This window comes from Tyto alba, unplaced genomic scaffold (genome assembly GCF_018691265.1).
Source record: "Tyto alba isolate M040663 unplaced genomic scaffold, T.alba_DEE_v4.0 Super-Scaffold_14, whole genome shotgun sequence".
NCBI classification, from domain to species: domain Eukaryota; kingdom Metazoa; phylum Chordata; class Aves; order Strigiformes; family Tytonidae; genus Tyto; species Tyto alba.
In genome coordinates this window covers 40465552-40488576 of record NW_024881276.1, presented here as the reverse complement: position 1 = coordinate 40488576, position 23025 = coordinate 40465552, and the positions used below count along the sequence as shown (strand labels likewise).

Here is a 23025-nt window from a genome sequence, read left to right as displayed (position 1 = left end):
AAAATCCCCTTGAGAGTTTTATTGGAGATGTTGCTGCATTTTCAGCCTCACTTTGAGACAAAATAGTATCTCAATCATTTTTATTTTTTTTGCCTTGAATAGTCAGCGCATGGCATTTGAAGAAATGTCTGTAAAGGCAACTTTATGACCATTGTGTTAGAAAAGTAATTTCTTTCTCTCCCCCATTTTGGGGGTTGTATGTTTTCTTAGGGAAGCTGTCCATGGAAGTGGAGTGGGGATGTGGGGTGTGCCCTTGCTGGACATCTAGGAGAGGCATAGCAGTTGGTTAGAAGGGGAAGAAAGCACTGTATTGAATGCAGTGATTTTCTCCCTTGGGACAGAGACTTACAGGGTGTTCAAGTAATTTCATAGGATAGAGTTGATTGCATAGAGCTTTCGTTTTAAGCAGTCGGTTGTTCATTTAGATTCATTTTTTATTTCACTACATTTCCAGATTAAAAAAAAAAAAATATATTTGTTGACTTGTTGGCAAATCCAACACAAATGAAAAGAAGAAAAACCTTAACAAATTTCTAATAGTTTTATTTATTTCTTTTATTTCCTTTGTACAATTTACACAATTGTAAGTTTTTTTGCAGTTGATTGCAGAGGTGAACTGGGGGAAGCAAAGATGCAAGGTCCTTAGAAAACTCTTCAAGGACAGAAATCTTTTCCTTCTCAGTTCTGACTGCTACTACCACACCAGGACATGAAAGGAATACATCTCTCATCTCTTGCTGTAATTTGAATGTGAATTTGATCTTCCTAAAGAAGGAAGATCAAATATCTTCTGTCCAAGCACAAATAAAGAAGGGGAAGTGGAGAGAACGATACTTTTTGACATTGTCAGAGGTAACATGTAACCTACGGCTGAGCATATGTTACAGACCTACCTATGTCAATATACAGAGAGCATGTCAATTGTAGTCCCATCTAGAGGCCTCAATTCTTCTTTTCAGACAGTATCAACAGAAATTTTCAGCTTTAGAGATATAACTGTAGTTTCACAGCCTTGACCTCAAGTCTGTATGCAAGGGATTAAATGTGTTTGTTCAGGCTGTAGACTGTGCAAAGAAGGACTTCTGTGGTGCTCAAGTGCACCCCCTCTTTGAGTCCTTGTTAGAGTGGAAATAGCGGAAAATGGAGGAAGAAGGTATCAACAGGGGCTTACTAATGAGTCTAACTGTTATTTGATACAACACACATGGCTGACTGCAGGTGGACCCAGGCTGCCTCTCCTTGTTCTCCACACTTGGTTAGATACGTGTCTACTCTTCCTGGGTGAGATAGATAGCTATCATCCATTTGGCTCCGATATTTTTACAATGCTAGCGATCACAATAAATTACCTGCACTAACGTGAAGAATAACCAGATGAGGACAGTTATTTTGTAGCGAAGCTAAACACCACATGAACAAGGAATTGACGAGCATATATTAGAGATTTTATTTGACAGGCTTATGCACCATAAAGTTTTGTTGGGCTTCGAGAGAACGAGGTTCAGAGATGCTGTTGGAGAAGAGAACCAGCCTCTGCTGGAGTCCTCACAGGACCAAAAAGAGATGAAATTTCAGGAAGAACATGCAGGTTCTTTTCAGTGAAGTACTTTGTGGTGTTTTTTTTTTTTTCTTTCCTTTGGAAAAATCTTATAGTAATACAAGCTGAAGGTTTTCTCTGTATAAGTTAGGATTTTTTTCCGATTTTGCTAAAAAACTGTATTCTAGACCTAAATGTTGTACACTAATGGTAATTTATTTCTACTTAAAAAGAAAAAAAAAAACAGAAAACAAACCAAAAAAACAAACAAAACCCCAACAAAGTTTAAAATCCCAGTGATTATTGGTTAGAAGAAATGTTTTTTCTCTGTCCAAGTCTAGCTGTGAAATAACTAATCTGCAGGAAACTACAGTCACTCTCTGACCTTGCAAAGCTCACCATCATACAACTGTTACAGTTGTCCACTGGACATGGTTAGCACACTAACTTTAGCAGGATTTATTATCTTTCCCTCAGACAGATATGAACATTGTATATTTGTTCTTTATATATTGTTTGTGTCTGGAAATCAATAAGAAAGTTCAGAGGATGCAGTAGTCTAATTTCCTTATGTTTTGAAAGGAAATCCCTTTGCAATGTCTGAAACATCTTCAAATGATTTCTCCTGACCTGTTTACCTTCTAAGGGCCATAATATGCCATTGCTTTTTTTTTTTTTTCTTATTTTTTTTTTTCTTTTAAAGGTAGAGGTTCCTACTGAAATCAATGGGGAGTTTTCTTAAAAATCAGTCCAGCGTTATGGCCCTGAAACTTAAGACAATTGTGGCTCCTTAATAGTATCAGAAAACTTAAGATTCCACAAACAAACCACTAATCTGCAGACAAAGGAACAGCTCCTAAATTAAGAGCAACCGTCTTTACCATAGCATAACTCTATTTAACTTCAGTGGGAGTTTTCCTTGAAAAAGAGTAGTAGAATCAAGTAAGAAATGTGAAGAAATGTCATCAGGCTTATTAATCAAATGTTTTCCATTGAGCTAAAGTCACCTACCAAGAGCAGTTTGGTCTTTAAGTAAACTACACAGGCAACATCACTGATCTCTTGGTTCAAAGCACTTCTGGTCCTTGGGGACTGGGAAAGCAAGAAACAAATGCAGATGTTCAGAGCATCAAAATGACTGTTCCCAAATGAACAGGCTAAACTGATGAAAAAATTTCAAGTCTTTCTCAAAAGACCTTTTGGACCTTCAAAAAGGTGACTGGACTTTGACATGCATAGCAGGAATTTACAGAATTACTCCTGTGGGAAGGAGACAAGTGGTAATACAGATAACTTCTGACTATTCCAAACCTTCTCCTAGCTTTAAAGGGTTGCAGTTGGATTCTTTTTAGTAAGCTGAAAACAAACAACCATCTTTTACATTTCTTATCAACCTACAGCTCGGATCCTTCACATTTGTGTGGGAGTTTTCCCACTGTTTTCAATATAGCTCTGTATTCATGCAGGGGACAGAAGCTGAGAGGATCCTGGCTAGGCATTTTTGTTCACCAGTCCTATGGTATCTTTTTTTGCAATCCAAATTTTGCATATAGTGTATTTTTGGCAACTGAGTAATAATAAAACCAATAAAGCTCTCAACAGTAGATTTGTAAACAGTATGGCAAAAATGGAGATAGCCATATTAAAATAAAAATGTAGAAACTGAAGACTGCTTCCCCTTTAAGTTGTAGCAATAAATTTATCTACAGTATTAAAGATACTTTTGAGAAAATGACTCTCAAGGGAAAATGTAGGCAGAAACTCTGTGTGTATGCTTGCTATTAAAGAAGCAGTAATTCTGTTATCTCTTATATCTAGCTGTATCCTAGCCCTATGCTAAAGGTTAGAAAGTTGGTCACAAAATACACTTGGTTTTTATTACTCCTCTTGGCCACTTCATCCCTAAAAGTCAGTTTAAAGAGTTATCACAGCTTTCAAAGGCTGGGAGAAGAACTGAAATCCAGATTAGTGGTTCAGCCTGTGAATCAAGAATGATTTTTTTTTCTAAAATCTGTTTATATTATTTTGCCAATGAATACCATGCCAGACTTTTGTTCATGTTCCACATGTGGTCACTACTGCAGATAAATGAGTTTAATTTGCTTTGTAAGCTAGTTTTGAGCGGTGTAGTGGAGAACGAGGGCTGAAAAGAACCTCCTGCATCTCTGGGTTTGTTACAACTTGTTTTCTCCAGAGAACTCTCAGCCTGTCAGATTAAAATGTAAAGAGACCTTTTATTCTAACAGGCTCACAGTTATCCCCTTAGTAAAGTTTGCTTTTGTGATAATTACATTTTACCATCTACAGTTGTTTACTAAATGAACAGCTATTCTCTGCTGCTTCTAGCCTTGACAGTTTTCCTCTGATAATTTGTGGTTACAATTAAATATTTAGAAATATGTGTTTGCCTTCTGTTTGTTGTTTTGATAGCAAATGATTTTAGTTGTGGTTATGGTGATTATGGACCACAGGACTAGTTTAACAATTATTCCTGAAGTAACATAGCATTAACACTGCTGTTTGCATTGAGAAAACTGCAAGCTCATTCATTTTCCCTGTTAATAGAAAAGGAACTGTTCTGTGTTAAGGAGGGAGTTCCCTACTTCCAGGATGCCCTGAAGAGACAGGACTTTGGTATAACATATTCTCCGACACTAACAGAATTTTTTTAAGGAAATATTTCATGTGTGAGTGTGTGTGTGATCTCACCCTACAAAACTTTTGGGGTTTTTTTCAGCTTTGTAGCAAATAATGAACTTCTGCTTGCATGTAAAACTGTAAAACTATTATTACTGTATCTAAACGTAATGCTTATTAATACTGATATTTTTTGATCAAAAAAAAAAAAAATCCAGGCTATTTCCTATGGTAGTGGCATCATTGCTCTTTGAACAAAGAAGCAGGTAAAACTTTGAACAAGTCAATCTAACCAGGCACTTCTATATGAATTATAAATAAATATTTTCTCATTTTACTTCGATTAAGCTTTTTAATATTAAAGTAGGTTCATTTAGTTTTCTGCAGTCCAGCTGATTTCAAACCATAAACCATATTTTGGTATGACTGCTTTTCATTGAAAACTGTGAATCATGGCAAACTTGATACAAACCCACTTTCACTTATAAATCAGGATGAATAGTATTTCAAATCTTTGAGTATGAATTAAAACCCAGCTCTAAGTCTCTGATTTTTGTGAATACTCATGAATGTCATGAGAATTTTTGCTCCACTTCTTTCACTTAATCAGGTCTGCCCAGTTCTGAAAGAAGTTACCCAGAATGCTGGCAGAGGACAGAATTAAAGGAAACCCACAACACTATTGACTGATTAAAAATAAAGCCGGGATTTGAAATTCTTAAAATATATTTTTTCTTTCCTACACTTCAAAGGTAGCCTTGTGCTGCTGAATGGAGTTATGAACCTTCAGCCTCCTAACTTCCTAGGAACCTGGGCCATCAGCAATATATAGTATTGAGTTAAGTCTAAAATGGTTTCTGTATTGTGCCTCTGATTTGGGACTTTGCTATTTCTGCAAATTTAAGTCACAGTCCTGGGCACAAAATTCAGATTGTACTAGTAAATTTTTATGTTGAATAAATCTGAGTGTGATGGTAAAAAAAAAAAATCAAGAAAATATCTCAGTACAGGCAGAGATCTTTTATAAATGTTCAACTGTGAGGAAGTCCCAGCTGGTTTAAGAATAGGGCAAAAAAATATTTTTCATACTGGTAACATATCTAGTTGCTAATGCTCTTGTGATCCATGTTATAACCTTTGTTAGAAAGTACATTAATAATTCAACAGTACTGATCATTGCAGGAGACATACCTCTTCATCACAGCCCCACATACTCACTTTTTCCCACTATCTTCCCCAAGATTTTAGTATAAATTTACTAGAATGGGTGAATCAGCCTTGTTGAACTCTGTAAAATGGGTTTCAAGGCCAAGTGCAGTTGTCCTATGCTGTCTTGGAGGGGTAAGGGCTCAGATAGGGGAGAACAAAACCACACTGTCTGTGGCATCTTAAGTAAAGCCTGTCAACACGACTGCATGGTTGATAGCATAAAAGACAAATGATTTTCCATTGCCACAAGGTTATCAGGCAATTCTACCATTTTCCATGCCAAGTCTCAATATGGACTAATGTGTCCTCAAAAAACTGTCACAAACTCTCTTACTGAAGGTAGAAGCTCTGTGCTTGAATCTAGGCATGTGTTAATAGGGAGTCAGGAGTTTTAGCAAGCTGGTACACACCATTTATTGCTTTGTAATACAAAAATACCTAGCTGGATTAAAGTGTTGGCACTCTAAAAATTTAAGCCCCCAAACTGTCACACATTCTGGGCTGAAACAAGAAATATTGTATTTCTTATGGCTACTCTGCATATTACCACGACTGCATCAAGCAAGAACAGAACAGTGGCAAATCTACATTAAAATCACATTAACAGTGTGCTAAACACGAAAGCCATGGAATTCAGAGACAAGGCAGTCCCTAATCCCCTCTCTGGCTGTAAAATTCTGAGCTGTCAGAAATGAGGAATCTAGGCACAGTGCTGCTTAAAGGCCACTGTTAGTGGCTGACAGCAGAGTATCTGCAGGAATAGGCAGTGTGGAGCTATTTACTTGCTTTTTAAAAAAGCATTTGAACATTTTTGCCCTTGCTCAGATAGTGATGAACTTCACCTATGAAAATAAAAATTCTAAACTATTTTACACGAGCAACTGCTATCTTTATACTGATAAATACTGCAGTACTGTAACTTAGTGCAGATAACCTCCACCCTAAAAGACCATACAGTCTAAACAGACAAAATGAATAAAAGGTAAGAAATGCATTGTTATTTTTCCCTTTTTAGAGATGGGGAAACCAAAGCACTGAAAGGTTAAGTGGCTTGTCTCTGGCCACACAGGGAGCCCATGGCAGGTATGTGAATTAAATGACTCTTCTTGTAAGAACTGTGCTGTCTCCTTAGGAAATACGAATAGTAGAAAGAAAGAAAACTAGCACAAATTTACTGTATGGTACTTGAATAACATGGCAGGTAGCACTGGAACTGAAATAATGAACTGATAGCTGAGAGTGGACAAAGATGTATTATAATGCTGAAGAATGTAAGAAACTTGGTCATTTCTTCTCCCCCTCTAAACCCTTTTGTCTCATGGCAACAAAATGTATGCATTTGCTCTGTCAGTCTCTCCACCCTTCACTTGCACAGATCTTTACACAAAGGCAGGACTTCTGAGGATACTGGGTTCCTACAGCCCGTTGCAAATCTTGCTGCCTGAGCAGGGGAGAGAACCTGCAATTAACATCCAGAAAGATGCACCAAGAGCTCAGTGGCTACCTGCTCTGCCTGGCCGGCCCAACAGGGCGCACAGCCGGCACCGAGGACACCGAGTTCTGCCCCTGTCCCTACGGGGGGATCTGTGTGCTGGGCTGCTCGGGCAGGGGGTGCCCGTGGGCGCGGGGCAGCGCAGCAGAACTGCGGGATGCTCCCACCGCACCAGCCCGTGGGGAGCCACACCGGTTGCCTGGCACTGAAAGCCTCTCAGTGGTGATGGACGGTGGTCCACAGGTAAAGAACAACTATCTAAAATCATTTTAATCTATTCCTTATGGGGTTCGTTATGATTTTCTTATTTGCTCTAGTTAATTTTTTTCTTTCCCCTTCCCCTGTTGCCCTAGGCAGTTCAGGTAGTTCTGCTAATTGTTTTCACTTTACACAAGTATAAATTCACAGCTTGACATTGAGGCTTATACTTGGTAGAGTTTGGTTTTATTGTTTCAAACTTTTCAAGCAAGGGAAGTTGGCCTAATTTCAACAACTGCCAAAGCTACCTGAGCTGCATGAAAATAAGTACGTGACTAGTAATTAGCTAAACCTTGACAACTGTATCACACCAAGAATTTTCCAAAGCATCTAATTGAGCTTAAGGCTGTTTAAACTCCATCAACTCTTCTAGCTTCCTGTAAAAACCTTCAGCTACTGCTTTTTATTTTATAGTTGCAAATAATATAAGAAACAATACTTTTGAAGTTTACATATCACCCAGATTCTTATGCAAGCAAACAGTGTTTTCCCTCCAATTTTCAAAGATGTGGCCTTGGACTTCTTGATTATTTATAAGGTTTTTTTTCCTTTCCCTTCTATTTCTGTAGGTCTGACATTGTACAATGTGTACAGACTTCTAACATAAGGTTCTTCCAAGTTGTTTGCACAGAACACATTATACTTAATGCAAACCGGTCTTTGTCTCTCCAGCTAACTTACTGAAACTGCTAGAAGGATGTCAACTTTTCAACAATCATCTTCTTGTCAGGTTTTGTTTGTTTCTTTCAGTGAGAGGTTCTTCCCTAGAAATGACAAAGGGCGGGTACTTCAGTTTCTGATGGTGATTTATGGACGTATTTTAAAGATGTGGCTTTCAGGAAGCATGTGTTCATGTGAAAATAAAACTGAGCACCCATCGTTATTAGTAAAGAAATTTCAAAAGTCAGGTATGTTGTCTTTTATTGATCACATCATTCTGTGTACACTTAAACAGCATTTTTCAGTATCTTCACATAGAGAAATGTGCTATTTTCTTTCTATATTTATAGTTGTGAAAATCCTTGTTTGCCTGCACATTTGTTGTCAGACCCTTGTTCAAACTAAGAAAAAAAAAAAAAAAAAAAAAAAACGAGAGGAAGGAAAGGGCCCAAAAGAAGCTAGTATTTCTTCAGAAAAACAGATGGACTGGGGTAGCTTGAAAAACAAGCTTTTCCTTATGAAAAAAATGTTAAGCAGTGAGGAGTAGGATAATTCAGTGCTTTATCTTTTAGTCTTCTGTAACCAAACTAGAGAAAAGAATTCAATAGAAAATCAGCTATGAAATTGCTCTTCCACTTCTAATGGTGTGAAAAGAAGGAAAAAAAAAGGATATCGCAGCTCTTTGTCAAGAAGCAATCTACATGTCAAAAGAAGCATTATTCAAATTGCTTGATGAAAAAGCATCAACTTAAATTCCTGGATCTCGTGTGTGGACCCAAGCTTTTCCTTGATTCCTGTGTGTGAACATGAACTCTGGAGGCATTTCTCTGCTCTGACACATGCTGTCTGCCTGTTCTTTATTGTACCACTTGTTATGCAGAGAAGCACAATCACTCAGAGATCAGGAAATGTTATTACCTACTCTTTGCTCCTTAAATGTCCCGAATTTCTTTGCTTGTTTTCAGTTCCCCACACTAAAGCTGTAGATGGTTGTGATCAAAGGGCTGAAGGACCATAGGATTGCTCTGATGCTCTCTGTGCTAGAACTGGAAATAGCTGCTTCTTGCTGTTCTTCCTTTCTCCTACCACTTCTTTCAATGAAACAAAAAGCCTACTCTCTTGTCATAGAACACCTGTTTCTTCTCTGGAAGAGAAGACACCGGAAGCTGGAAACAATTTCTGTGAAAGTTGTGTCCCTTACACCTCTGTAACATTTAAATATTGGGATCTGGCATTTTTGAAATTTTGTGTGAACTGCATACCTCTTCCTTTATGTTTAAAGAGCTTCCTAGTAGCATTTCGTGAGTGTCCATTGTGACTTATTTTGTTTGTTTGATCCTGGGCCACAGGTATGTTCTGAAAACTAGTTTGTGGGAAATGCTTCCCATGCTTTATGTAAGTGACTCTGGGTGGCATAGCCTGCATGTTCAAATTAGATAACCTCTTCAGTCACATGTTATTACTCCAGTACCATTTGTCTGCTGTTTTCAGAGATGTCTTAGACCTTTGTAGCAGTACACTGGGTTTGAGGAAGCTCTCTTTATATGTGCATGCCTGCAAGGCAGATCAAATGTCTGTACCTAGTGGAAAATTTTGCTGCTAGACACCTGGCACTAATGAAATATATGGAACATATTTCTGCATGCCATGCACTGCCTGTGTCTGAGCCAAATAATCAGTTCTCTGTTTTTAAGTACGTGCCTAACAAGGGACAGTGGGATGTTCCTGGTTAAAAGAGCACACCTCTCTTTCCTCCAGTTTTGTTTCTGGCTGGCAACTTCTGAAAAACATTTGAAAAATTTAAAGAATGGAATACTCTTAGGCACTACAGAAGGGTAAGTTTATTGGCATGCACTTTGTGGTGACCTGTGATCAAAAGGCTGGACTTACCATTGTTTAAAGAGCTTATGAGCATGTATGCCTGAATGAGGGAGGTTGCCTTTTATGAGTTTTGCTTTTAGAGGTGCTGACATGATATACTAAGTAGAGAGAGGCTACAATAGCAAATATTTTTTTTCTCTTCTGTTTTCCCCTGCTGCACACAGATCTCCTGCTGGTTAGAGTTTGCATCAGAGATGTGCATGTTCAGATTTCTGCTCTGAACTGGGTGGGAAAAAAGGTTTAGATCCTGATCTAAATACTTCAGTGAGCTCTGGTCACAGGTCATCTTGGACACGAGATGTTTCTCTATGACATTCTTGCTCAATGTTTTCCATCAGAAACTCTTTTGTTAGAAGCTAACAACTGAAAACCAAGGTAAGAAACTCTTCTTCCATATCCCATGCAGCTCTGTTCTATAATAGTTTTTGGAAATGGTAGTGAAAAGTATAACCTGACAGTTCGTGATAGACAAAGCAAGAAAAATTAATGCAAGGGCTCTTGAGACAGCTGTCCGATTTAATTTCTGTACATTCCTTTTCTTTTCAGTAATGGTGCCCGTTACTGAAACACTCTCAGTTTTTCTGCCAATATCTAAGGAAATGCTTTTCCTCCCTTAACTAAATGTCTACTTCTAACTTAACCAAAATTCTGCATCCTAATGATGATTGATTCTAGATCAAATTTGTTTCATAAAAGGAGAGTAGAATAATTTTCACTTTCTGTACCAGGTATGTAGCTCATCCAAGTGAAGCTAAATAGAGAGGGCATTTGTCTAATTTTTTCTTGGTTTTCCTGTTTGAAATCCTAGCCTAAAGAGAAGTAATTTTTCCCTCCCTTCAATAATGTATAGGGCCTTACATGAAATAAAGTATGTAACTTTATTTTAGCTCCAGCTACTTTCTACTCGTTGATTTTGACAGTTGATCAAATCAAGGCTTCTACCTACAGAAGCAGTTCTAGCTGGTTCCAATATTGCAAGCAGATCCATGTGGATTGCTCTTTTCAATTGTGGAGAACTTCACTGACCTTCAGTGAAGATACAAGAAAGGACAAATCTGGCTCGTTCTTTTCCTATTGTTGTCTTCTGTGTGCAGACTTCTAATGTTCACTTTGATAAAACATCAAAAAATTTTACAGCTCAGGATATGTAAAATCTGAGGCTTCATTCTGATGTATTAAAAATACGAATATATATTTTAAATTAAGATTGTTACATTTTACCATTTATGAATTTTTTACAGTCAAACCTGTGAACTAAATGTAACTTTGATAGTTTACTGATTGCTAGCATGACTTACACCTTTCCCCAAGAAGTTTTGTTTTGCTCACAAGAATAATGCTACTGAGATCTTGTACAGGATTCAGCTCATCTGTCACCGAGACTGATCATACAATATTAGTCACTTTACAGTCTGGGCCTCTAAAAAATGGATTGGGGAACATTTATGCACATCAGTCTTACCTGTGTGGATAACCTTTTTTTATTCAAGTGTATATAATTCAAGTGTATAACCTAATTTCATTCAAGTGCACATTGTTATATGTGCAACTTAACTTCTGATGTAATGATTATGAGCACACCAACTCAGGTATTTGACTTTTGTCTCACCTCAGAAAGTTCTTGTAATTATTTGAAGGGATAATATGTAGGGTTGTCCCAGTTATGGAATTCTTCTATTTGATTTAAACTTACCTCTTTAATCTTTTTTCCTCAGCAACCTCATCTTTTTATGAACAAACAATATTGCTAGAGACTCAGGTAATAATACTTACTTCAGTGACCTTGTGAAACACTCTCAGATGATGACAGAAATTATGTAAGAAGGACATCAAGTTGCCAGTATTTGATAAGAAGGAACTACATATATGAAAATAAGTCCTACTCCTACCTCCTTGTTACCCAACATGACCTGGCACTTAGCCTGCTTCCTGAGGGACAGAAAAGGCAGCAAAAGCTAGAGAGATCAGGGTTTGGGGATTTCCTAAGAATATTGGATAAATTTGAGATGAGAGATAAACATAGTGCTTCTATCTTCATGCTGACCTTAACTGTGATTTTAATGCAGGTAAAAATGGGTGGAAATTATGAAATGAAGCAGCAACTGGGTTTGGGAAATTGTAAATATGTCCCGGGATCATGTCGTATCTCTACGCAGAAGAGTGGAAGGTCATTTTCTGTTCAGATTCTCTTCTAAAACTTGCCATCTCTTTTTGTAAGTATTTGGTAATTTGGGGGATTATATTTGCTAAAATTTTCAGGGAAACTAACAGTGAAATTATTGAAATAATAAAGTACTGTCTGGTTCTATAGCAACTACAGTTAACACTCCTCTTCCAATATAAAATTGTTTTTTCACATTTCTAATTTTTCTCTAACAGCTTTTCTAATTTGGTGGTCAGATGGTGGTCCACCAGTAGTATCTCAAAACTTTTCTCCTCCTCTCTCATTTCATCTTTTTCTGCAAAAATTCTTGCAAACGTATTCCATGGGAAGACTCACAAAAGTAATTTCCCCAATCTATCTTTCCTTCCCCTGAAAGATTCTTGCCTCCTGCTGTAGATATTGATGCTTCTGGTTTGTTCTCTGATGTTTCTTGGTTGTTTGACTAGGACTTTTTGAAACCATTCTTGATTCCTTCATCAGTATTTCATCCTCACTCTTCTTTGGTTCACTTCTTCCCATCCTAAATAAATGCTGGTGTCCTATTTGCCTCTGCCTGGAGTGTATCAACTGTGTTCACATTCCAGATTTTCTAAAATTTAGCTTCAATACCTGGTAATCTACTTTTCCCAATGATTTCCAAGCCTTTTACTTTTGTTTCCTAGCCAAAGCTGTATTTCCTGAGCTGCTAACTGCCTCCTATGCTGTCATCCATGCTTGTCCTGGGATTTGTACTTTTGCTGGCTTTCTTGCATTTGTTCTCAACAGATCATCTTCTGACTCTTTCAATGTAGAAACAGGATTATTCTCCTCATCTTCCTTCCTGACACTATAATATTTTACGATAATTACAAGCAAGAACTTTTAGACCCAAAATCTTAAACAAGGTTAAGCTTAGTATGTTCACAGGATGGATCTTAGAGATTTAAATGGATTAGATTTCTGTAAGAATTATAAGTTTTTGTAATACATATTTAGAGGATAACAATGTTATTTTAAAATACTAATGTGTGGAAAAATAGGGAACTACACTAAAATACTTCCCTGATTGTAATAAAGGGTACAACCGACAAGGGAACATTATAGCCATATACATGGTAAATTACATTCACATTGATTTAAATTGGGTTCAGAATTAGTCTGTAACCACAGAGTACTCCCACTGTGCGGTGTGTTGTATAGCAAAATGGAAGAGGAATATTTTAGAATGACTAAGCAGAACACTGGAAAAATTGAAATGGTGCATTAAAAAGAAAAGGCAATAGTCTACATTTCAGAGAAGATTCCCAGACTGTTTCCAACCTGCAGATTGTTTCTCCTACGCTATGGTGATTGTGCCAAATGACTAGCTGACAGACTTCTTACTGGCAGTATTTTATTTCTCTCCTGCTCCAGCAGCCCCACTTAAGGCTGGCATAAGAAGACCTTGGTGCTCCCTACCCTGGGATGACTGTTCCATTACAATCCTTTCTAGCAGGTGAGGAATGAAGTAATTGAAGTGATGGGGCTTTGAGTAGTCGGGTTTAAACTAACCAACAAAAGACCTAACCCTGCTATCCCATTCCTGATTTCTTCAGCTGGTTACCAAAAGCGCTTATGCCTTTTGTCTTCTTCCTCCTCTTCTCTAGGTAATGCTTTCTTGAAACATTAATTAGTTGCCTTTTTCTCTCATCTAATTAGTAACACATTTTCCTCAAGCTCACATCTCTCCCTGACTTTGGCACCTGCATTCAGGTGGGTAGCCATCAGGCAAGCTCAGTACAGCTAAAAGAGCTCCCAACTGCTGCCCTCACCCATGCCCATCAGTCAGGCCCATGGTCTGCTCGCTTTGACTAGAGGGGCTTTGGGACAGTGTCTCAGCCTCACAGGTTTGCCTTCTTTACACTTCTGAAAAGATTCCCAAACAGACAATTTTATATCCAGCTCATTCAGCCTCTCATGTCTCAGCTACAGCAACATTCCTCACTCCAGCCTTTGCAAATAGCATTCTGTCCCACTTGTAGCTGTGGAGGATAGTGCTGAAAAGATCACTCTTTCATTATCCCTCTCTCGCATCTTTCCTTTCTCTATGCTGCATCAGAAATAACTGCTTTTGTCTTCCTGGTCCTTTAGAGTCCAACCCTATTGTAGCTATTAGCACTCATTCACTGTCAAGATGCTGACTCTTGCCTTTGATCAGCCTATTACAGCAGCCTCCGCTGCCTACTTGTTAAATTTTTAAACAGCCACTTGTGTATATACTCCTGAGGTGCCTGTCATGGTTGGAGAAGCTTCTCCATCCAGAAACTTAAACTAAATAGACACTTTCCTTCCTTCTGTTTCTACACTGGAAGTTCAAAGCCCTAAATGTTGTTTTCCCTTGCCTACTGTCCCTAGCATAAGGAGCTAGATCCCTGAAACGCCATGACTGATGGTGGTGGGCACTGAATGTATGAAGCCCCAAGGGGTGTCACGCTGCCTCTGGAGTACCCAGAGTCAGCAGTGTTCCCTGTTGCATTCCCTGATGCAACAAGTAAACTAGTGCTGCAGGAAATTAAGAAGACCAAAGAAGTTAGTTGTGTTCTGATGATGCCTTGCAATCACCAGTTTTAAGCATGTATTCCATCTCAATGTGTAAAGGAGTATCTTCAACAGGCCTTTCTGAAGAGTGTTGTAAATGTAAGCTATGCTTTTATCTCTTTCACCAAAAAAAAAAAAAAAAAAAAAAGAGAGAAACAAGTCTGTTGCCTCTGTTCCCTTCCATAGTACCACTTCTAATTGACTTTTGCATGACAGGTGCTGAGAAGAAACAAAGAACACGGCCTAACTTTGTTACATGGGATAGACAGATCAGAGGCAGCTCCTCACCACGTATTTTAAATAAACACAAGAGAAAAAGGAGAGAACGTCTTACCAAAGAAGTGAACAGGATGATGGTTACTGAATTCGAGGCATTTTAGGAAAGTTTAGGCAGAAAGGAGTAAGTTTAGTGAAAAGCACAATGAAACTATGCAGACAGGAGTAGGCTGAAGGGGAGGCAGAGGAAAAGCCAGCATAGTCTGGAGTCTCACTTTGATTAAAATCCTGTCTGGCCTCTGTAAAACTGACTCCTGCCTCTAGCCCGTCGTGCTTGCCAGCATTCTCCCAAACTTGGGTAAAGTGGGGTGTGACCAAATAGCCTCTGAAGGCTCAAAGCACACGGTTCCCACCAGTTGCAGGTTCAGGTGCTGGGTGGAAGAGCTGCTGTGGCTGGGGCAGGTAGCTACCTATGCCTTCAGGCTGAATCTGACCTTCTTTATGATGCCTTCAGAAAAGACAAAGGGAACTCTAGGATCTTTAATGTTGTTCTCCAGCAAGGTAAAAAATCCCTCTGTTAGGTTTGGTGGGAAAAAAAGGAAAAAAAAAAAAGAAAAGGAAAAAATTATTAACATGCTTCATTCTTGTTAAAGAAAAAGAGGAGTTTGCTTATTTTAATTTTAGTAATTTTGTATTAAGTTAATATAATTAAGACATTTGATTTTGCTAATTAAAAATATTCAACAGAAGGCATTTCTTCATTAAAATTTTTACATTTAATATAAAAAAATTCCTACAGATAAATACTGTTGGCAGAAGAAGTGTTCAGACCAGCACCCAGTCTCAGCTTGCATTATCTATCCATTATGATGTAAGTTAAAATGTTAAATGCTTATTAAAGTGAAAATGAATTACTGAATGAAAGTAAAAATATATTTATATCATTCTGTTTGTTAAGTACAAAAAGGCTATGGTTTCAACCCATAATAGACTTGCTTCAGAACTCTAATGTGAACAACTGTAGGTAAGGTTGCATTTCTTTCTTTTGTAACTTTGTAAAAATATTACATTTCCAAAATGGTGTAAGAAAGCTTCCCTGGTTGAAAGGAAACATTATTCCTCATTAAAACCAATGCAAAACATTTGGAAAGGTGAGAAGCTGTTGGAGGAGTGTACATTGCTAGTTAAGAATTACAGATAGGTCTGGAAAAGTTAAAGAAAGCGTAACAATGTGGGGCAGAGGAAATTCTTTCAGTGTAGCAGAAACATGGAAAGCTAACAGTGGTGCACAGCTGATATTAGAGAAGGATGGCAATGCTGTCAACCATGGTGCAGGAAAGGCAAAAGAACCCACTAAATATTTCTGTTCTGATTTGGAAAGAACCAACATGATATATCTGACAGTGATGAGGACTACTTTCTGCTCAATCAGTAAATTGGGAGATTGTTAAACAGCAACTGTCAGAGCTAAACAGTTTTTTGAATTTACAGGGCCAGATAGCTTGCACTCAAGAGTATTAAAAGAGCTTACTGAGAAACTCTCTGAACCATTAATACTGATTTCAAAGAAACCATAGAACAATTAAGTTCCAGAGTACTAAAGCAAATTCAATACACTAATAATTTATGTGAGTAAATATATTGCCATAAGTAAATCTGGCAACCTGATATTAATCTCAGGCCTAAACTCAGAAAGGCTGACCTGGAATTCAATCAGTAAAGATAAATACATGTACCCTGTTATGCTGTGTTATAAACTGTTTAACTGGGGGCAGATGTAAATGTAAAGAAGAAATCTTCATCACTTGCTGGTTCATTCTGTCTGGGTTTTCTCTTGGCCCAGGACAGAAGTATTCAGTATTTCTGTTAATACAGCAACAAGAGCCACGGAGCAATGTTTCCCACATCGTGGCTGTGGGACACCGGGGAGGGGGATGCCAAGTCCACACTCAGAGAGTAGCTGGAGCTGAGAAGTGCCCTGTAGACTCTCACATGGGCTGTAGTGTGATGTGCAAGGCTTGAGAAATCGCTGAAACTAACAACTTCTATTAAACTCAGTCAGGGAATAGAAATAATTGGAAGTGCAGCCATTACACGTGATCAGAAAATAAATCGCCCTCTCATATGTACTTCCCACAAATATTCTCTTCTGAGGTTTACCTGCTGTGAATTTTTTCACAGTGTCACCCTCTGATATTAATCTTTGTCCTCGATCCCCACTGGCTTTACCCAACAACATCTTACTGTCTTCTCCAAACAATTCTTAAATAGGTTTTAGCTTTCTCTGACATGACAGTTTATCCCATCTGTGATTGTGTGTGTATATATAAAAATACACACACACACACACACACACACACATTATATAGGATCAAACCTATCTGAGTTTTCAAAGATATTACTTCACTCTGAAGGGGTGAGATGAAATTTAGGTCACTTGGATGCAGATCCTGAGTCAAGATTACACCTTCCCTCAGGAGTTACAGTCCTAATATGCTTCAGGGCTGCTTGTGCTTCACCTCAGGGTACTCAAATAACATGTGGGCTCCTGTAACAAAATGTGTTTTCCACAAGTGACAAAATGCACACCAAGTGTGGGAAGGAAAGACACAGGCATACCCGCTGCTGACAAAGAGACTTTGTCCTAGTCAGGGTTTGGACACTGGAATGCCTGAGCACCTTTGCTAATGATCTGGTGTGGTTTTTGACTCTCTGCTTCAGTTTCCTTGAGCATAGTGCCCAGTTAGGCCATAAGGATATCAACTTTTAATTAGCTTATGGTTTGTAAAGTGCCTCTACTACAAATGATGAGATTTTTCTGATGTGCCTACTCAGCACTGTGCATTTTATTCATGATATAATACTAATAACAATAGGAATCTTCAGGTTTTACTCAGAGTTGGGGTCTGGACACCACAGCCTAAGCAGATGAACTAATGCTTAACCCAGAAATAAAAGACAGAGAAAGGCAAGTCTTGCAATCTTTACAGAAAGCCAATGAAAAGGCATTTTGAGTCTTGACATTGTCAGTGCATCATCTGTAAAGAAAATGGAAGTATTTTCATGTCAGTAAAGCCTACAGCATGTGTCAGTAGTGGATCAAATATTAAAAGTAATTTTTAATAAGTGAGAATCAAAGAGGGATTAGAAAAGCTCAGGGGATTTGGAGATGAGACTTCAGTTCAGGGAATTCCATAGCTCAGGGGCATAACAGGTGAATGCTCTGCTGCTCATGGATGAGAGACCTGGCAAGGGGGCTGATGAATTTGAGATTTATTATTAGAAAGTAAGGACTGAGGTTATGTATAAATGGAGACCAATTTTGATAGGTATGAAAGTGATGTTTCAAATGGGTAATGAAAAACTCAGAACAAAATTTTAAAGTCAATACATTGACTGATAGGAAGCAGGTATAAATCTGCCATAGCTGAAGTAATGCTATTGGATTTATTGCCATAGGTAAATGTATGGGATGCAGCATACTGAACAATGGGGTCATTTGTGAATATTATTCCGTATCGTGTATGCCTATTACTGTAATGTAAACGCTATAGGTTTTAGAACAGGACAAGCAACACAGAGAGTAGCAGTAATACCTGCCTTACACATGCAAAGTGGAAACATGTCACCTAAGCGACTGCTTTTGAGAAAAGCTTTTAAGAAGTTAACAGTAAATGAACTAAGGAACTAAAGAAGGACAAAAAGCTGAAAGTTTTGGAGGATTCATTAGATGTACACAACTGCCACCAGATGGGAAAACAGAATATGACAAACAGTACATAAATGAAAGACAGATGAAAAGGGGGGAGGGTGAATTTGGGGATTGGATTTCAGAAAGCAGTGTCTTGTGCATCCATTACAAGGAATGCCTTCTAGCTCCTTCATGTGTGCAAATGTATGTGCCTTTATTCCCCTTCCCTCCACCTCCCTTCCTTACTGTTAGTGATTGACAGCCCACGGTTTGAAGAGAAGCTTAGAGAGAAATCTGTACCTTTCTGTGTCATACATCATGAGCTGAGTAATCTCTTGAGAAAGAGTTTGAATGCCGTAGGGGCCTGCAAAGAATTTGGATATGGATCCTCCATGAAAGATTCTTGTACACTGTAGTAGGTAAGAACCAGATCACTTGGGTCAGTGCTGAAACTGTGTACAGCTTAGAAATAATGTTGTGAGTTATTACTCTTTGATCAGTCACTCAGATAACGTTTATCTAAAGCTCTAATTTATAATATTGCAAGGTCTTGTGCATTTCATTACCATTATTGTCGGCTTCATTTTTTATGCTCTGCATACCTTAGAGAAATAGGCAAAAATTATGATTTTTTTCCATCCTTGGATGGAATTCTATACTGGAGAGTTACAGCTGTCTGCTATTACCACTGTCTCATTTTCTGAAACCCTTTTTGTGACAGGTTTGTGATCAAGGTGTTCAGCATTTCAAAGTAATGAGATATTTATTTTTGTGAATAACTCATCTATGTTGTAATAAGGACATAATATTCTTTAGCAACAAAACTTTGTGCATTAGAATATTCCGGTATTTTAGTGTCAACTCTTCAAGGATTTTTAGTATTACAGTTTGGTGAACCTGGTGTCTCATGAAATCATAAACTACTATTACCATGCAGTTCATGTGTGTTCTGGAGCAGGCTGCAAATGGAGTTATCAGATGACTGATACATCTGTATCTAGAAGGGACAAACACTGAGCTGTGCTTCGTTGCAGTTCTACTGCCTTGGCATTCTAGAGATACGGTTCTAATTCTTGTGTTTTCAGTAGACTAAACTAGAGCTAGCAAGGAAGGAAGGCCCTGAACAGATGATCTATTTGGTCACAGAGAGGATAGTTCCTAGCATGACTTTCTTTCTTTGTATACACTAGCATGTTGTGGTTAGTAAGTTTAGGAAAGGCAGCATACTCTTTGAAAATTCCTACTTAGGGCGAATAACAATGTCCCCTAAAAATGCTGTCTGGCATTTAATTTCCATTATCATGCCATTTTGCTCTCATTTTGATGCCCTGTTATCACCCACTAGGGATGGAAGAAACATTGATATCTTTGCCAATCATTTTATATCTCTTGATGGCTTTATAAATCTGTGAAGCAAAAGGTTTTTTATGTCCCAAAGGTAAAATAAGCTATTGTATAATATCACTGTATCTTTCCCTTTATACAGAAACAAGAAAGCATTGCTAAATAGCAGGTAAGAGAGCTTCCAAGCTTTCTGAATACTAATCGAGGGCTTATTTTATATTTTTTTAAAGTTAAAAAAACCCATTTATAAACTGTCCTGGGTTTGAGTGAGTGGTGGGATTTTTTTGGTAGCAGAGGAGGGGGCTATAGGGGCGGCCCCCTGTGAGAAGCTTCTCAAAGCTCCCCCAGCTCCAATTCAGCTCCACATCTGCTCAAAAACTGAGCCAATCAGCTGCGCCTCTGCAATAATGTATTAAGAAGGGATGTGGTGACGAACAGTGGGATTTGTGAGGAAGAGTTGTGGCAGCTGCATGAACACCAAGGTCAGTGGAGGAATGGAGGAAGAAAGGAGGGGGGAGGTGTGCCGGAGCAGAGACCCCCCTGTATCCTGTGGTGAGACGGCAGGGCGGCCCCCCCTGCCACCCATGAAGATCTACGGTGGAGCAGACATTGATTTATGGCCTGTGTTTTTTGCCTGGATGATCAAAGTGCTGTGCCCAAAGAAGGCCGGGGTCTTGTGGGAAAAGTTAGACCCTGCTGTTGTAGTTCAGTGCTGGGAGGATTGCAGCATGTGGGGGTGTCCCACGCTGGAGCAACTCGGGAGGGGACTCCAGTCGGAGAAAGTTAGTGACCCACGATGGAGCAGTGTGGGGAATGCTGCAGCCCGTGGGAGGGACTTATATCGGGAAAAGTTTGTGGAGGCTTGTCTCCTGTGAGAGGGGGATCACGATGGAGCAGGGGGAACAAGTTCCAGAAGCTCCTCCCACCAAAGATGGAGAAAGTGGCAGCACTGCCTGCACCCCCCATTCCCTGTCCCTGTGCCACTGAGGGGAGGAGGTAGAGATATCAGGAGCAGAGCTGAGCCCGGGAAGAAGGGAGGGGTGGGGGGAAGGTGTTCTCAAGATGTGGCAGTGCTTCTTACTGTCCTACTCTGTTAAGTGTTGTTAGTGTCTGTAATAAATGTATGTTCTTTTTTCCTTCCCCTAATGAGTCTGCATTTAGATCGTGCCCATAAAAGGTGATTTTTTCCCCATCCCAGGTCCATCTTGAACCCCAAGCCTGGCTCTCTGTCCCTTCTTATTGCTAGAAGAGAAGGGGGACAGAGTGGCTGCATGGTGATTGGCTGCCAACCAGGCTCAAACCACAACAATAAACAAATTTATAAACATGTTTAGATGCCTAAATCTTACCCACATCAGAGAAACTTGGAAGTCTATACACCTTTGAGAAACTAGGTTTAATCACTTGCTTACTGCTTCTGCGACATCAGGAAAACCAGGCAGCTTATAATAATATTGTGACTTCTTTAGTCATTGTTGATGACATACTGTTGACTGGAACAGACTTTTTTGCATCTTGGAAATTCAACCTCTGTTAATACTTGCCAAGAGGTTACTTTTGATTAAATTTCCATTCTTTCTTTAAGTTTCCTAATTTTACCAAATAATGTGGTTATTTAGATGACTTAGGTAATTCCTCTCTCTAAAGATGTTACTGTGCTGCTCATCAACTGTTCGATAGTGTTTTTTTTCCCTGAAAATTGAGAAACTTGCATTCAGTGTATTTCTTGTCAATGTATTTGTGTGATTTATCTTGGCTAAAGCTCGGGATCTCTTCAGAAGAGTACTGAGGAGGAGCTTTGACACACTTTTGGGAAGTATGGAGCTCATTAGGGTGTTTCTATTAAAGGTTATGTTTAGACTCCTGATTATCTGTGGAACACCAACAAGTGGTGTTAAAGAGCAACTTCTCTTCTTTCTGGAAAACATACAATGAAATTGCTGCAGGAATACAGCAGAGACCTGCAGACTGATGAGTGGCTGGGAGAAGGTGAGTAAAAATCAGTTGCTTGCCACCTTGTTTGGTGCGATAACATGGGGATGTAAAATTAAGTCAATAGATACCTGGATCCAAACAAACAATGTGGGAGGGTGGGAGGCAGAGGAGGAACACATCTGTAACCCAATCTGTAAGCATGCCCTCATATTTTGGGTAGGTTTTTCTAGGCAATTGTTCTGTTTTCATATTCTCCAGATACCTTCTCTGGGCCTACCCTGAGATGGAATGCTAAACTGCATGGGCCTTTGATGAGGTTTGACTTAGCACGGACCTGTTATGATGTTTTATTTGTACTTTGTGCACGTCTCTCCTGGCCAGTTCCCAGATGTATATGACCTCTGTGAATGTTTCCACCCCTTCCATCAGGTTGCATCATGTACCTCACTCGACAGTTACTGCGTCTCATCAGAGCAGAGCCGCATCCAGAAATGGGACACATCCTTCAAGGAACACCAGTGTGATGCAGAAAAAAGAATGAAATGTCTTGGCGCACGGTGGGGACATGCCGAGGACACACTGGTCTTGCGCAGGTTACAGATTTTGCCAAAACTCATTGCCTCAGGTTAAAAGGGGCGGTCACAGGTAGAGAGGCTGCTGAAGCTTGTAGGGGGGGGACGGGATGGGACAGACAGGGGCTGCGCCCTGCAGCCATGATGCGGGTGTGTGTGGTGGGACTTAGAGGGTGAGCAAGGCGTGGGGAAGGTGAGCAAGGTGTGGGGAAGGTGAGCAAGGTGTGGGGAGCGTGGGCTGGGCGCAGGGTGCCACCACCATCTTGCGGGGCCGTGAGGTCTCCTCTGGGCCCGAAGGGAGGGCTCCGGTCCCCACAGCATATGCGGGTACATGGGAGCTGCTTTTCTGGATTATTTATATGCTGCCTCGATGACTTTTTCTCCCCTCCCTCCGAGAGGGTGCAATGAAGCAGTACCTTTCTGCATCATTTGAGGAACCACTTGAGCATATCTCTGTATGTACCCGTGTACGTGTGTGAGTAGATTTGAAACACGCAAGTACCTGATGCCGAGCAAATAGCATGGCCTGCTTGGATTGCTTGGGCTGCAGCACACTGAGTTGGCACCATGAGGGATTGCACACGTGGCTGCATTCTGTGCCAGTGGAAGTGGGGAGTTTGCAGCCAGGTGGACTTTACAGTTTCACATACTATGTAATCAATCAGGTAGTTAGTTATGCTGTGAATTCATAGTTCTTATGGCCTAGCAGTGAAGGTCAAATGCAAAAATTTGTACAAGTGCCCCCAGTGAAAGGGCACAATCAAGTGTTTTCACATTTTAATAAGCATTCTTGTAGATCTTTCTGGTTTTCCTCAGCCCCACTCCCCAGCACTCAGATTAGACTAGACCATTTGCCTAGCAGTGCTAGCTATG

General features: G+C 39.5%; 2 long non-coding RNA genes across 2 annotated transcripts in view; both read left to right on the top strand.

Annotated features, from left to right (window-relative positions):
- The first annotated feature begins 9693 nt into the window (after positions 1–9693).
- LOC116960543 lies at positions 9694–18714 on the top strand. Its single transcript, XR_004406449.2, has 4 exons — positions 9694–10049; positions 11741–11887; positions 13231–13312; positions 18554–18714. It is a non-coding gene; the product is annotated as an uncharacterized LOC116960543 (long non-coding RNA).
- A 2620-nt stretch (positions 18715–21334) lies between these two features.
- The window catches only part of LOC116960544, a 35128-nt gene continuing 33437 nt past the window's right edge, over positions 21335–23025 (top strand). The window contains exons 1-2 of the long non-coding RNA XR_004406450.2: positions 21335–21634; positions 21962–22173. This is a non-coding gene — a long non-coding RNA (uncharacterized LOC116960544). The remainder of the gene's footprint in view (positions 21635–21961; positions 22174–23025) is intronic.